The 15,568-nt window shown below is 41.9% G+C and overlaps 1 long non-coding RNA gene across 1 annotated transcript in view; it reads right to left on the reverse strand.

Annotated features, from left to right (window-relative positions):
* The window catches only part of LOC142492867 (uncharacterized), a 67,531-nt gene that overhangs the window by 20,722 nt on the left and 31,241 nt on the right, over positions 1-15,568 (reverse strand). Inside the window, exon 2 of the long non-coding RNA XR_012800921.1 lies at positions 9,756-9,860. This is a non-coding gene — a long non-coding RNA (uncharacterized LOC142492867). The remainder of the gene's footprint in view (positions 1-9,755; positions 9,861-15,568) is intronic.

Raw genomic sequence — 15,568 nt, forward strand, 5'->3', positions numbered from 1 at the left:
TAGAATCCTTACAGTTCCCCCGCTTGAGGAGATACCTCCAGGCGATCTAAGACAGTTTGGCAGGAAATTTACGATGAAACGCCCGGACCAGGTTGGAGGCATGGACATCCCTGGACCTGATCCATGATTTTTCCTCATAACCCTTCCAATTGACCAAGTACTGTTGCCCGCACGGGATCTACAAAAATCCAATATTTGGCTCTCTTCAAATTCCTCCTGGCCATCCACCAAGAATGGTTTAGGAGGGGGGAAGGTAGGAGGAGAGAAGGTGTTCTGGACAAACGGCTTGTGGAGGGAGACATGGAACACTTTGGGTATTCTTAAGGTATCTGATAGTTCCAGTTTGAGCTCCACCGGGTTGACTTGTTTCAAGATTTTATAAGGTCCAATGAATTTGGGACCGAGTTTGGAGGAAGGTTGTTTCAAGCGGATATTTTTTGTTGCCTGCCAGACCTGACTTCCCACTTGAAATGGAGGTGGTAGTTGTCGACGTTTATCCACCTGGGTTTTTTTTGCTTGAGAGCGGCTTTGGTCAGATTGACCTGAATTTTCTTCATGAGTAACTGGAGTTGTAGGATTTTGTCATCCACTGCAGGAACTCCGGAGAGGGGACTGGAAAGAGGAAAGGTAGTGGGATGGTACCCGTAGGCACAGAAAAACGGTGATTCCCGTGTTGAATCGTTCTTCTTGGAATTACGGGAAAACTCGGCCCACAGGAGCAAATCAACCCAGTCGTCCTGTAACTCAAAAACAAACAGCAAAGGAATTGTTATAAGGACTGATTGGTCCTTTCCGGGAGACCATTGAAAGAAGAGAAATGTAAGGAGATATACATTCTTTGGCAGAAGGCTTTCCAAAATCTAGAGATGAATTGAGATCCGCGATCCGAGACTATATCCGTCGGGACTCCATGGAGGCGGAATATCTCTTTAATAAAGATCTCCGATAGTTCAGATGCTGTGAATAGCTTCCTGAGAGGAACAAAATGGGCTTGTCGTGTGAATCGGTCGACCACTACCAGTATGGTAGTCATACCCCTTGAGGGAGGCAGCTGCACAATAAAATCCACGGAGAGGTGGTTCCATGGTCGGGTGGGGATGGGTCAGGGTAACGTCCTTGGCACCTTTGGCTGAGCACATATAATGCAGGCTGCCACAAACTCCTGTACATCTTTATGGAGCTCTGGCCACCAAAAGATTCGTTCGAGGAAATTGCAACTCTTCCTAACCCCCGGGTGTTACAGTCCACAAGGCATAGCTGTAGGAACTTGAACTGACGTCATGGACAGGGCTCGACCAATCATCACCTGCCATGTGAAACGCGTTGGGATTGGTTAAGCCCTGTCCGTGACATCGGTTCCTACAGCTACGTCTTGTGGACTGCATGCACCTGTAGGGGGATCTTTGCATGCCGGATGCCAATTTTCCTGCTACCCAAAATCTTCACTTGACTATGCTGCTGTTAACGCGCTGATGTTTGTTGAATTGTATGTTTGGATATTCTCTTTTTATACTACATACATTTTATATTTTACTTACCTTTGTGTGCCTGTCTCCCTGTTCTTCTCTTTAGAGCTTAGAAGTATACAGGAGCAGTGGAGCTATCCAGCAGCTGACCTAGCTCACTGCCAGAGTTACTTACTTTGGTGCTCTGAGGTTGGATCCCTCAGAACCTGACACTAACTCAACTGAAGGAATTGGTCTTTGACAATGGGATAAAGTAAACTTTAAATGCCAACTTGCCACCTCTCAATCCTCCATTTAACAAATCTACATTTAAGCCTGAAACATTCCCAAGAAATTGTATGGTAAATCTTGGAGACAAAAAAAACAGTATAGCAAGGATAGAGTGCATATGTAAAGAAGGGATAAAAAAATTATTTTTTATGCTTTGAAGAAAATCTTAAAGTAACCCAAGCAAAAGTATATACGTAAAACCTCAACACTTAAATACATACTCAAGTGCCACACCAACGTTAGCTCTCTCTTCACCATTGTACATTGATAAAACCTTTAACTTTTAATATGGAGTTGCCCTGAACTTATTTTCTCTTCGTGGATGGATTATGTGCTGTGCTCCTTTGCTCCACTATTTTTGTATGCTGATCTACGCTACACGATAGCACGCCCTGGAACCTAGGAACTTTGGATCTACTCTGGATTTTCCTATGGGCAGGTAATGGGCTTTGGCCACTACTGTTTATCTTTGACCCAATATGGGATTATTGTGGGGTTAATACACCAAGACCACTGGATGCAGTGGTCAAGTGGACACTGTTAGGTCTGGTTGCCCCTGGAATATGTATCTTTATGGATTGCTATATACCATGTTGGGTTCCAGTTTGGCTGTTTTCATATGAACTTTCATATACTGTTGATACACACTTATATTTGAGCACCATCTTCCCACACATCCTTCAAGTGCCACGCTACCTAATTTATTTAAAATGCACACACCTCTTGTTTCCAGATCATACAGGATTTATGTATTTTCTGTATCAACTGTCCACCACTTCTCCAGATTATATCATTTTAACTCTGCTACTGAAAACACTTGAACTCTGAAAGCAATTCATTCTAATTTGTGGATATATATCTTTTCATTTTCTCTTCTGCATTATCACGAGCTTGGTTTAGCATGCTGATATTTTGAATTCTGTCATGCTTAAACGGATGCACTGTATCTGTTAATTTTAGGAGCAATGCTTTTGTCGTCTGTTCCTATGGCCCAGTTAGGTTCATAAATGTTTATTTCTGGAGGCAAAAACCTTGTGCATCACTTTTTGAAACTGATTTTTTTTTGTTGCTTATATGAACATTTGTTGCATTTATGTGTTTTATCTAGCAAACATCACAAATGTCTGGTCAAAATTAAAACATTTTCCAAACATGGCCAACATATTTGCATAAATCTGGTGAAAGATAATCTGTCAATAAAGGTTTTACCAATGTTATGGCAGACTCGGGCAATTTCCCCAAAAGCAATAAATATCCCAATTTTTCCAAGTTTGCAAACCTGCCTGAGGGTTTCATCATCTCTACCTATCGACTGGACCCCTTGAGGACTGGAAGGTAGGTGGTGCGGCACATACAACCTCTATAGCAACTTGCAATCATGTGATCGCTACTGAGTTATTGTGTTTACCCCAGCTTGGAAGAATCTGTGTGATACATACAGAACAAATACACAGAAAGTTGTCTGTTTTATGTTCTGACGTACAATTACATAAATTGTGGCTTCTTTAACGTCTTTGAATGAGACATGGGCATATTGTTCAAAAAAGTGACATCAGTTTCTTCATGTGACAGTGCTACGCTCACTTCCCCAAAGTTATAAGGCACTGAAAAAAGGTATTGAAAATGTAATTCTCTAACTAACCAGAATTGTAGAATGACAAGGCTCATTAAGTATGGTCACATGCTTTAGAATTATTGGCAGCTCTCTTTAATCAAATCCTTATTTCCCTATCGGATTATTGTAATGGTTTGTTCTTTATGTCTAAATACCGGTGTAGAATATACATGGAAAATGAATAAGAGAAACGGAACAAAGGAAGAAATGAGGGAGAGAAATTAAGGATTTAGAGAAGATAAATATGGCTTTGATGAAGAGAAAGGAAAGTCTTTATCTAAAGCAGGCATATTGTGCTACTCCGGCCATATAAACAAAGGAAGCCTTATGCACCTCACTCCTCTGGCAGAACCACAAACTGCAGACTGAATAAGGACTCAGGGAGCTGTCTGTACGTTGGGAAATAAAGAACAATTCATAAGGGACTTGAAGGGTGAGGATTTGCCCTTAAAACTGCTTCTAGCCATAGCCAAAAGGTATTCACATTCCATCAAAAGAAAGGCAAACTGTTTGGAATGAGGGCCTTGGGGAGGCTAAAGTTTGCTTTGTCATTCAAGAGCCTCTAGCATTAACCATTTCAGAGCTGCTATAAAAATGTTGTGGATGAGATCTATTGAATATTACTATTGGCCTGTTGTTAACAGAGAAAATAACAAGAACAGTATCGTCTGCACATTATCATTCATGGTCCTATATTCTCCTATTCTCCTGTCTACAAGTTTCTGATATTCTGTAACTATTAAAGATTTTTGACAATATGTGACTCAAAAATTACTGTTTAGAAAAAGCAGTGTAAAGTGGTAAAAATTAATTAAAGTGCTTGTGACAGGTAGCTTGACTCCTGTTTTAAGAAGAGGTTATATGAGGAGTGAGCCACTTATATAACATGACCGCAACAAGTGTTTCAGCTCCCAAATTCTATATTTTCAGTTTAGTCAATGTCACTGTTGGGCCTAGTAATATTTCTAGAATATGGGTTTCTAGGCTTAGTCCTTCAGATCAGGAGAAATACAGCCAAGGGAGCCACTGTATAATGCATGTTTAGTTAAAACATGTATCTTGATAGCTTCACTCAGTTATTCTTTGCTATTTTTCTTTTTAAGTTGATGGCCCAATCGGTTCATTGATGAATACATGCCTGGTAGCCTGATCCGCCTATATTTTTTTTTTTATCAAGCAGGCCGCCTCATAGAAAGTTTTATCACTGGTGGGTAAAAATCTAAATCATTTACACTGTAATATAACATACAGACAAGCCAGTCTTCCTCAGCTGTGCCATCACAATCGGAAATGGCAAGGGATGCAGAAAAATGTGCTCTAACTGTGAATTCCACCCCAGTAAAAGAATGTTATATTGCTTACATAAAAAAAAATCTAAATCTGAAAACAGTGTTGCACTATAACATACCGATAGTGTAGACATGTCGTTCATGTTTATACAGAGGTGCTTAAATGGACAGTCCCTCCTAGAAGCACAGTGTACTAATGGCAGTGACATATCAAAGGGGTTGCATCTGGGTGAATTATGCCTTTTTTTACCTACATCTGACACCTTTATGTATTAAAAAGTTTTTTTTAAAGCTAGCTACACAGTTAGGTCATGACCTCCAGATGTTCTCACAGGGAAAAACGATGATATCACTCACCATGCAATAATTTCACTTATTTCCTCTGCAGCTTATGCTACTTTGCTCTAAAGTTCACATCTGCTGCGAAGTCTCCCAGAGGGAGATACATTAGCGAATTGTACTGAAATTGTACTATCAGTTCTCATCCAATGTCATGGAAAATGTGTCACAATTAGTATATATGTTCATTCTTTGATAATAGAAATGGAGGAACAGCCCTCAAAAATTATCAAAATCATTTTGGTATGTCTAGAAGAGAAAAAGCAGGTGCACTGAGACATGGGCTCCCCTTAGCCCATAACTGACATAATATACAATAATCCAGCACTCAGTTTAACAGAGAAGGAAAAATATCATCCTTACATTTATTTATTTATATATACATACATATATATATATATATATATATATATATATATATATATATATATATATATATATATATATATATATATATATATATATAAATAATACTACAATTATGTAAAAAGAAAGGAGACATACACTTATAACAAAAAATATATATAATTCCAGAAATACAAAAATGCACAAAAATCATTACTATGTCATAGACAGCGGTTTCCTGGGGAAAAAAATTTGGAAAGTGAATAAAATAAAGAAAAAACTGTCCCAAAGTGAAAAATGAGTCCATAAGAATTCAGCTATTCCAATTTGTTAAAAAAATTATTGTAAGTGCAGAAATGGGTGAGAGTATATCATTGAGCAAAAGCTCATAAACTCCTGTCATTACACACAACACTTCCTGGGAATGCACATCCGGTTGAGCACACCAATTTTAGAGTGAAGTATGAACGGACAAGCCCCCTGATAAAGGAAAACTTGCAGCACCCTTATTGCACTGAGAGACTTGTGAAAGGGTGACGTTTCACGCAAGACATGTATCACCACTTTCATTACGCTACAATTCTCCTGCTCTTTCAAGCTGCCACGTGACATTTGGAACCACAGGACCAGATTAAGAGCTTTCCATAATATGTAAGACCATTTGTCTACTCATTCCCAGGAAGTGTCCCGTGTGTAAGGCAATGATTCCCAACCAGGAACAGTCCCAGGGGTTCCGGCTAGCTGCCTGCACTGTGCGGCACACAACGGCTTTCCTGGCTCTCCCTCTCCCGAGCGGCTCTCCCCTTCCCCCTGGCTCTCCCTCCCAGAGCCCGCTCTCAGAACTGCGCTCTAGCAGTGTGGCACTTCCGGTGCCTGCAGAGCGAGCGCGTGCGTGCAGTCCTGCCTGGTCTTAGCTCACTGCCTCCTGCCCGCCTTCTCTGCCTCCTGCCCGCCGCCTGAGGTAGGCATGTGGTGGGGGGGAGGGAGATGTGAGATCCAGGGGGGAGGGAGATGTGGGATCCAGGGAGGGGGGGGTGATGTGAGATTCAGGGGGGTGGGTGTATATGAGGATGATGAGGGTGCTGGGGGAGATATGTATTGGGGGGGTCTTTTTTAAATGTATTGGGGCAGTGGGGAACATTGGAACCGAACTCTTTGGCCCTATTATTCCCATAAGGACATGCCCTACAATGCAAACAAGTGAAAAGAAACCTTTTGGATTGTTTTTTTAACCACATTTGCTTATAACCTACATACTCTACTGTATCTTGTTTTACTTTTAAGACACTAGGCGCCAACTTTTCTTTTAGATTAGATGCCCTAGAGAATATTAATTGTGGTTTATCAGGTAAAAAATTTCCTAAAATGGGATCTTGTTGTAAGATCTTCCAATGTTTTTAAAAAATATTTTTAATTTTCCCTGCTTGGGTACTAAACTGCGTTATAAAAGGAATCCAATTGCCCTGAAATTTGTTTAATTTGTATAATTTATTCTTCTTGGATTCACTTTTTGGTGCCAAGATGTCTTCTCTTTTTAAATCGCTGACTCGCATCATTGCATTTTCTAGCAAATCAGGATCATATCCCTTCTCTAGAAATCTATCTCTTAGAAGAAGAGATTGCTCTTTGCATATGATATCTGATGTGCAATTTCTTTTGACACGCCTTAGTTGGCCATAAGGGATGTTATTCAACCAATCCCTATGGTGACAACTTGTGCGGTCTATGTAAGAATTACAATCTATGGACGTAAAATGCGTCTTACAATTCACTTTTGAATTTTCGACATGTAAATTCAAGTCCAAAAACTGTATGTTGGTCTTATCTATAGTGTATGTGAACCTTAAATTGCAGTCATTATGGTTCAAATTGTTGATACAGTAGATACAGTAGAGAATGTAGGTTCTAAGCAAATGTGGTTAAAAACCAATACAAAGAGTTCGGTTCCAATGTTACTAAGGAGACATTCCCTATTAGACATTTGATAAACTGCAACACAAATTTAGTAGTTTATCTATTTGAATGTCCTTGCGGCTTGCAATATGTAGGCCGCACAGTAAGATGTTTGAAAGTGAGAATCTTAGAACATATAAGGAATATAAAAATAGGGTTGGAAACTTATAATATCTCCCTGCGTTTCAAATTACACCATCAGTTAAATCCAGAGGGTTTACTCTTCAAGGGCATAAACATTGTCTCTAAGGATTGGCGAGGAGGAAATAGGGAAAATGATTTGTCCAGGAGAGAAACCCTGTGGATTTATAGGTTGAAAACCCTTAAACCACTGGGTTTGAATGTAGATTTTGAACTCAGTTCGTTTTTGGATTAGTACATTTTTTCTGCATTGCATCCAATTTTAATATTGTTTTTCTCCACTAGTTTATGGTCCATATTATTTTAAATTGGTTGGTTTCAATTATTAATAAACATTTATTTATTTCTAGCTCCATCTGGCTAAACTAATTCTTCTTTTTAGATTTGTATACATCTGTTTAGATGCGTCACACGCACACGGGTGGATATAATCTTTTTTGGTATTTATCATTGATAATATTTTAACGTTTATCACGGATTATATTCTAACACTTGTCTCTTCTAATTTTAGAGTCATTCAGTTCTTTTATTCAGTTTGTATTTTACTAGGTAATAATGCATAATGTTTATATTGTATTATTAGTACATTTGGTTTTAGATATTCATTGTAATTGTTAGTAAACGTTGAGCATGTCCAATCAGAATAGAGTATGCTGCAATGTGTGTGTGACAACCCATTGGATGTATGCACAGTGATTTTGGCGCTCTTATTGAGAATTGGACATCATTTCTTTTGATTGGACTATCATGCCTATAAATAACTGGAGGCCACAGTTAGTAATTTACAACCCCTGACGAAACCGAAACATGGTGAAACGCGTTGGGTTTTTGACCCTCCAAGGATCCCGTATAGCCACGACAGAAGACCCATACAGTATTCCTCAGCCAGCCACCGTACTGCAGTGCGCGCATACCCGGAAGCGACACGCTGATGCCGACAGCCTCGAGGATTGCAAGATCCCCGATCTAACAACTATCCTGTTGGCATGGAGTTTTTATCACACTGGGACTGTCTTGGAGGATTTTGGTGATCCGGAGTGGTGTGAGTGTACCCTTATAGCACTCAACGCTTTAAAGGACTGGAAGAATGTGAGTTTATTTTCTCTCCCACCCTATGTTTGTTGTGTTCATTAAAACTGTGTTATGCTATGTTTTCTCCTTTCACTTTTTCCACATGAGAGGAGGACCTGCCAAGACACATATCCACTGATATCTCTGTGAGTCATTCTTTAACGTATCACTATTGCACTTGGTTCATCACTTTTGACTTATTAAACTCCATTGCGCTTATTATTCACTTTTATCAGGGTACCATTGAACCTCTAACATAGTCCGTTCGTTTGGGGATGATAAGGGGTCGTACGCTGGTGTTTCACCCTGCATGCATCCCAGAGACACTGTAACAATTCACTCATGAATTGTGACCCTTGATCGTTTAGAATCTCACTAGGGAAACCTAACCTAGTGAAGATGACTAACAATGCCTTAGCTACTGCCCTAGCTTCAATGGTGGAAAGCGCTGTAGCGTCAGGTTACCAGGTGGCAAAATCCACCACCGTGAGTATGTAATGCTTGCCCGTCCCGCTGGGGATCATGAGAGGACCCACTATGTCCATAGCTACCCTCAGGAAAGGTTCCCCAATTACCGGTAACTAGTTCAGGGGTGCCTTCACACGATCACCCACCTTACCTACTCGCTGGCAGGCATCACTTGACCGGCAGAAATCTGCCACAGCCCCCGATGCTCCCGGCCAGTAGTAATGCTGCATAAACAGGGCTCTTGTCTGAGTGACCCCCTGATGCCCCTCTAGTGGGATGGAGTGGGCTAACTTTAACAACTGTTACCTATACTCCGTGGGTACCACTAGCTGTCGTCTACCTGTCCAGACTCTATCTAACCCGGTAGACCCTTGCTCCCTATACAAGAGCCCACGGTGCCACAGAAAGTTGTCTGACCCTTCACTTGCTTTAGACTAGGACGCCCGAAGTCTCATGCCTTCTAAGCTGGGGTCAGCTTTCACCACATTCCTGAACTGTGTCCCTAATACTGGCCACCCACTCTTAGTCTCTAAGTCAGGGGGAACAGGGACAGGTAAAGGGACAGTAAGTCAGTACCTGTTCGCAACTCCGTCTGGCTTTCCTGACTGGTCTCCGCAGAGACCCCTGGAATGGTTGGTCCCAAATGCAGGGGGACAGGGGATTGTTGGAGTAAGAGCGTGCTGGGAATGTGTGTGTTAATTTAGTTACTGACTGGTATCAGTTGCTTGGAGGTAAGTGGCCCCTCATCCCAGAGCTCACCCATCCCCACCTTTTTAACTTGGGAGGTTCTATCCTTACCTTGGTCCGCTCCTGTGTTCTCTTTCTTGGCTAATCGGTCCACTGACGGAGTCTTCCAGCTGTGGATGTCTTTCAAGTGGGAGGAAGCACTTCATGCCACAGGAGCTGCAAGAGGGAGGAGAGAAATCATTTACTCACCATCATCCCAGGAAGCAAGAGCGCGGACTGAATATCTTTTCACTGTTGAGTCACACCAACTCTTTCCCTAATTCAGTATACGCAGCACCCATCAGACTTCCATGCTTTAACATCATTTTACTATCCTTACCTTGGTGCGTGTTCTGTTTCTTGGCTGTTGGCAGATTTTGTCTAACTAGACAGGGCCCAGAGTGGCTGGTTCATTTTGGCTTTATTTTTGCTAAATAAATCATGACACAGTGTAATATGTCATGTGTTGTTGTTCATCTGAGGTTGTATTTACCTAATTTTAAGATCTGCTAAGGAACAGATGATTGTTATTATATCCTGATATGTAAGACCATAGAATTCAAAGAGGATGTACTTTCTTTTTCACACAACTGTATTGATGATTTTACTTTTATCTTTCTCCTCAGTTCGTTTGGCCACCCAATAAAGTTCAAATCTGCCTGAACTTTTTCCAGTTCTCTGCAACATTGTTAGATAGCTGCCGGATGGACGAATGTTGCAATACACCCATTACTTATGTAACAGGGTATGTTTATTATGCCTTTCTTTCCCCACTCCTGTAAGATAACAAGATAACATGTAAGTCCTGTTATCTGAAGGCAGTAATAGGTTAATCATATGGGTTTGTGCCCAACCTTGTTCCACTATGATGGACAAGAGTAAGGTGGTGACTCATGGCCTGTGTAAGCCTATCAGAATAGGTATAGACCATGAGCCTGCCCCTCCTGTCTTAATTAGGGAAATGCCAAATTTAGTATTCAGTCTGCTTCCTGCTCCAGTTAAGAGAGGAAGAAAAGAGCTATCATTCTCTCCTATGGCAGGATGAGCGTGCTCACCCCCAGCCTCTGAGCTGGAGAAACATCAGGCTCAGCCACAGAGGCCTGAAAGATCAGTGCCTTCACCATCCAGAGGAATGAAACCTCTGAGAACATGCACCGCTGTGAAGAAGAACGGCAGTGAGTGCCACCCAATAAAGATCCTGTGTTAATATACCTCAGCCTGAGTATCAGTCGTTGGGCTGAGAGGGAAAGAGTGCAGTAGTGGGGGCTGATTTCTGGATACCCTGGAACCCACAACGGCTTGAGGCACTGCACACCGAAGAGAAAGAACCAGAAAAAGAACATAAGCCTGTCCTGATCTCCATAACACCGCAGATCAGCTCAGCTCTCCTTCTCCAAACAAGTATTTCACCACATACTAGGTAGCATAGGCTGTATAATCTCCCAGAGGGGGGGGATAGTGCTACATTTGGAGGCGCTGCTGAGATACAGAACAGGCTTTTATTGGTTACCAGAGCAGTTGCCATACAGGGTGAGCTCTCAGATAAGTGAGACACAGTCAGGAGGGAGTCTAGTGGTAGTCAGGGGGAGAGTTACCTCGCAAGAATGGCCTACATGTCCCTAAAGTATGCTGACAGCAGGAGTACCAGTGAAGGGGAAGGCTAGCTGGAGTGTCCAGGGGACCCTGGCATTCCATAACCAGGGACCACATTCCCTGCCAGGGAGCTTCAGGCTATGCTTACCGTAAGGACAAACTGTGTTAAAACAGATGACTATTGCTCTGGTTCTAGTCACCCTGGGGTCTGAGGAAGCCTAAAGATATCTGCAGGGAATCTTGTTGCCTGAGGCCTTGATACCTGTATCATGAGTCCGAGAGGTCAGAACCCTTGGGGTGGCATTTCTAGTTGTTGGAGCACAGGGAGTCAAAGGGTACTTAAGCTGAAATAGTATCAAGTACAGTGTGCAAAATGAAGTTTTGCCTAGCTGAGGGATAGTGCTGTGTCAGACTATCAGCAGCCTCAGGAAAAGTTACATGTAAACAGCGTCTCAGATGGCGCCCACCACGTGGTGGTATGTGCATGAGTCACAAAATGGCACTCCCGCCAAGAACACGGGAACCGCATGGGTTGCAGAAGTCAATTTGCAAAAAGGTCTGCAAATAGTTGCATCCTTCCGGCGCCAAACCCTGGCACCGCCCACCAAAGTGACTGGATCACACCGAGTCATGTCATCCTAAAGTGAATCCAACATTTGTTCAATCATGAGGGAATGGCTCATAAAGACGTGTATATATATGGACAGAGTGGAAGTTCGCCAACAAGCAGGTGCCCCTAAGGTATACTCTAGGTGGAGGATTTTGAGGGACGGCCTGTTAAGAACCCGGATCCTAGGTATTATAAATAGTTCAACACTGTCAGATAAGTAATTCCCCATACTCTTTATGTTGGAAGAGTAGTACTAGTTATCATCGCTGTAGTCAGTGGATGATTTGGGTCTGTGGGGATTGTGACTGTATTATGATTATGTGTACCATTATGATGTGTAACCTGTATTGTTATTTTGCAGGTTCCAGACTGACAGATGGTGTACCAAATTTGGCCCCAAGCGAGGTTGTTGGGAATTTCACCCAGAGGAGAGTGTAACAGGGTATGTCTATTCTGCCTTTCTTTCCCCGCCCTGTTATGTAAGTCCTGTTATCTGCAGTCAGTAATAGGTTAATCATATGGGTTGGTGCCCCACCCTTGTTCCTCTATGATGGACAAAAGTAAGGTGGTGACTTATGGCCTGTGTAAGCCTATCAGAATAGGTATAGACCATGAGCCCAACCCATCTGCCTTAATTAGGGGAATGCCAAATGTAGTATTCAGTCTGCTTCCTGCTCCAGTGAAGAGGAAGAAAAGAGCTATCAGTCTCTCCTATGGCAGGATGAGCGTGCTCACGCCCAACCTCTGAGCTGGGGGAACATCAGGCTCAGCCACAGAGGCCTGAAAGATCAGGGCCTTCACCATCCAGAGGAATGGAACCTCTGAGACCATGCACCGATGTGAGGAGGAACTGCAGTGTGTGCCACCCAATAAAGATCCTGTGCTAATAAACCTCAGTCTGCGTATCAGTCCTTGGGCTGAGGGGGAAAGAGTGCAGTAGTGGGGGCTGATTTCTGGATACCCTGGAACCCACTATGGCTAGAGGCGCTGAACACCAAAGAGAAAGAACCAGAGAAAGAACATAAGCCTGTCCTGATCTCCATAACACTGCAAATCAGCTCAGCTCTCCTGCTCCAAACAGGTATTGCACCACATACTAGGTAGCAAAGGCTGTGTAATCTCCCATGGGGGAGGGGGTGGGGGGGGAGGAACCAGTGCTATACTTACACAAGCACTTAAGCCATAGTTGCTTACGGCTGCACTCACATCTCTCACTTTGTGCACTTACGTTATTTGAATGTACCTAAGTTTATTTAGTATCCATATTTCAGCAACATGAGGAACAAGAGGGAAAATGTTACAACATGAACTTGTCCTTTTTATTATCCCGTATCCACATTCATAATTCAAAAATGTTAGTGGGCGTTTTCCCATATTTTCATAAGATTTTCTCAGAGTCTTGTACAATAAATCATTGTTTTGTCGATCTGCCCCCTCAGTTTTGTGAAGCTATCGTGTGTACACTTTCATTGTTAGTTCCATGGTAAATGACAATAATGCCAATATTTGTATGTGAGAAAGTGTCACCATTTTCTGTTTGTTAAATGGTTCTAAAGTTTAGTTACTCAAACTATTCTTGTTTTCTAAGGGAAAGTTTTATAATCAAATATATCATATAACACAACACAACGTCAAAATGGGCACGGTAAGTAATTATGTGGTTAATGCTGTGGTTAAGTAATTACCATAAGTGCTAAAAAGTAAATTGCAAAGAGGTTGATGTACATTACATTATTCCGTTAAGAACAGAGCAGTGGTAGCAAAATATAAATATGTTCATATTATTCCTCAATTCCTTCAAATTTTATCTCCTGCCCTCCAATGAATTACATAACTCTGGCCCGCACTATAACTTAACTTTAACCCTTTTCTGTACCTCTTCACATACACACTGCTCTGCACAGCATGCCATCTCATAACTCCACCCCTCTGTACTGCTCTGTCCCATCCAAAAGCATTTTCTCTAGCATCCTATCGTTGTAGTACTCTACCAACCTCTATTTGCCAGACTCCCACCATTCTTATCTTCAATACTCAATCAAAAAACAACCTCCTTTCAATAAAACTCCCATTGATGTTATCCACCGTGAAGTTATGGCTGAGTATTTCTGGAAGTTTATCCTAAATGTCAGAGCCCTATTTGATCACTAGTTTGGGGCCCTCCAATACACTTAAGAGAAAAATAGATACACAAAAAGGAGCACACAGAGACAGACATACTGGCACACTGATAGAAATAGACACCCTTCTTCTTGTCTAATCAATGCATTTAAGCCTCCCTGTCCTAGCAGGCCCTAAGCCGGTGCCTAGTTTGCCTTTCTATAAATCCGGCCCTGATAACTATATACTGTATTTGAGTTTTTAAAACAGTCCTCTTCATTACTACACATATTGTTTTGTCCCTCTGGCCTTTTAGTATTTCAGTTAGAATTGAAGTTAGCTGAAAAAAAATAAAAATACTAATCAAACATTTTACATAACTGCATGGCTATGCCTTCTGATAAGAAGAGTATTAATTAATACTCTCAATCTACTTTCTAGCCCAATTGTTCTAAAGTACAGAAATCCCTGGCATATCTGAGGGTTTAACACAGATTATCTATTCTTTGTTAGGCTACTCAATGTGATGTTAACCTAAATTAAAGTTACATTAATAGAAAAGCTGTAACAACCAAAGTGAATAACAACTGTGACAGGGCCTTAACCCCTGTCTAAATGAGGCTTTAATAGAAAGACTGTATTGGTTTGAGGAATCTAGCAGGGAGCTAGTTAATTGCAGTTAAAGACCATTAACCAGCCTGGCTAATCAGACAGGTTGAAAAACCACCTGCAAGTACTGCTGCGAGATCTCTTGAGCACAGGGAACTGTTGACAGAAAGAGATGTCTTGAGCACAAGACTGTGCTGCTAGCAACACACCAGGACCCAGACCTCTATTTCAGGACAAAGTGGACCCTGGAACCCACCAGAGTCTGGCCATTCAACGAACATGAAGGGCCCTCTGCTTACAGGTACCTCTGTGGACTTTGAGGTTATAGGTTGGAAAGAGGATTTGTGACGATGGGGAGGATTTGGCCCGGGATTAAAGGGGTTACACCCCAATTGGCCACCCTCTACCCTCACCTGGGAAGCAAGGGGTTAACTGGACTGAGGTCCAGTAATGTGTTTTTACCTCGCTTCAATATCCAAATGCTTATTCCCCTGTGTAACTGTATTGTGTTATTCTAGTGTTTGCACCCACACATACACTAGGGATGCTGCGGGAGGGAAAGGGTTAATGTTAAAACAGTGATTCTAGCCCTTTGTTTAAATTACCCTCAAAGATGCCTTCCTATTAAATGCAAATGGTCAGGAGAGCGACCAAATGGGTAGGAAGCAGCCCCTGATCAAAGGCTACCTGTTTGCAGGAAGCTGGAGTGGATTGTGAGCGTTATAACTCACACTTACAAACCATAGTATCCTGCCATGTGGTAGACTGGCCAAACGCCTCTGATTTAGGAGTGGGGCTACAGAATGAGTGACCTTATTAAATATAAGAATATTATGAGATGTCCTTGGCTGAACATGCTAAGAGTTACATATGTGTATTCGTGGGACTTACCCGCAACTAACGGTTACAGACACCTGGTGTTTAGCCGGTCCTAACAGACAGATATTAATATCTCTTTTAATTTTAATATTAC

Source organism: Ascaphus truei, chromosome 1 (genome assembly GCF_040206685.1).
Source record: "Ascaphus truei isolate aAscTru1 chromosome 1, aAscTru1.hap1, whole genome shotgun sequence".
In the NCBI taxonomy this organism is placed as follows: domain Eukaryota; kingdom Metazoa; phylum Chordata; class Amphibia; order Anura; family Ascaphidae; genus Ascaphus; species Ascaphus truei.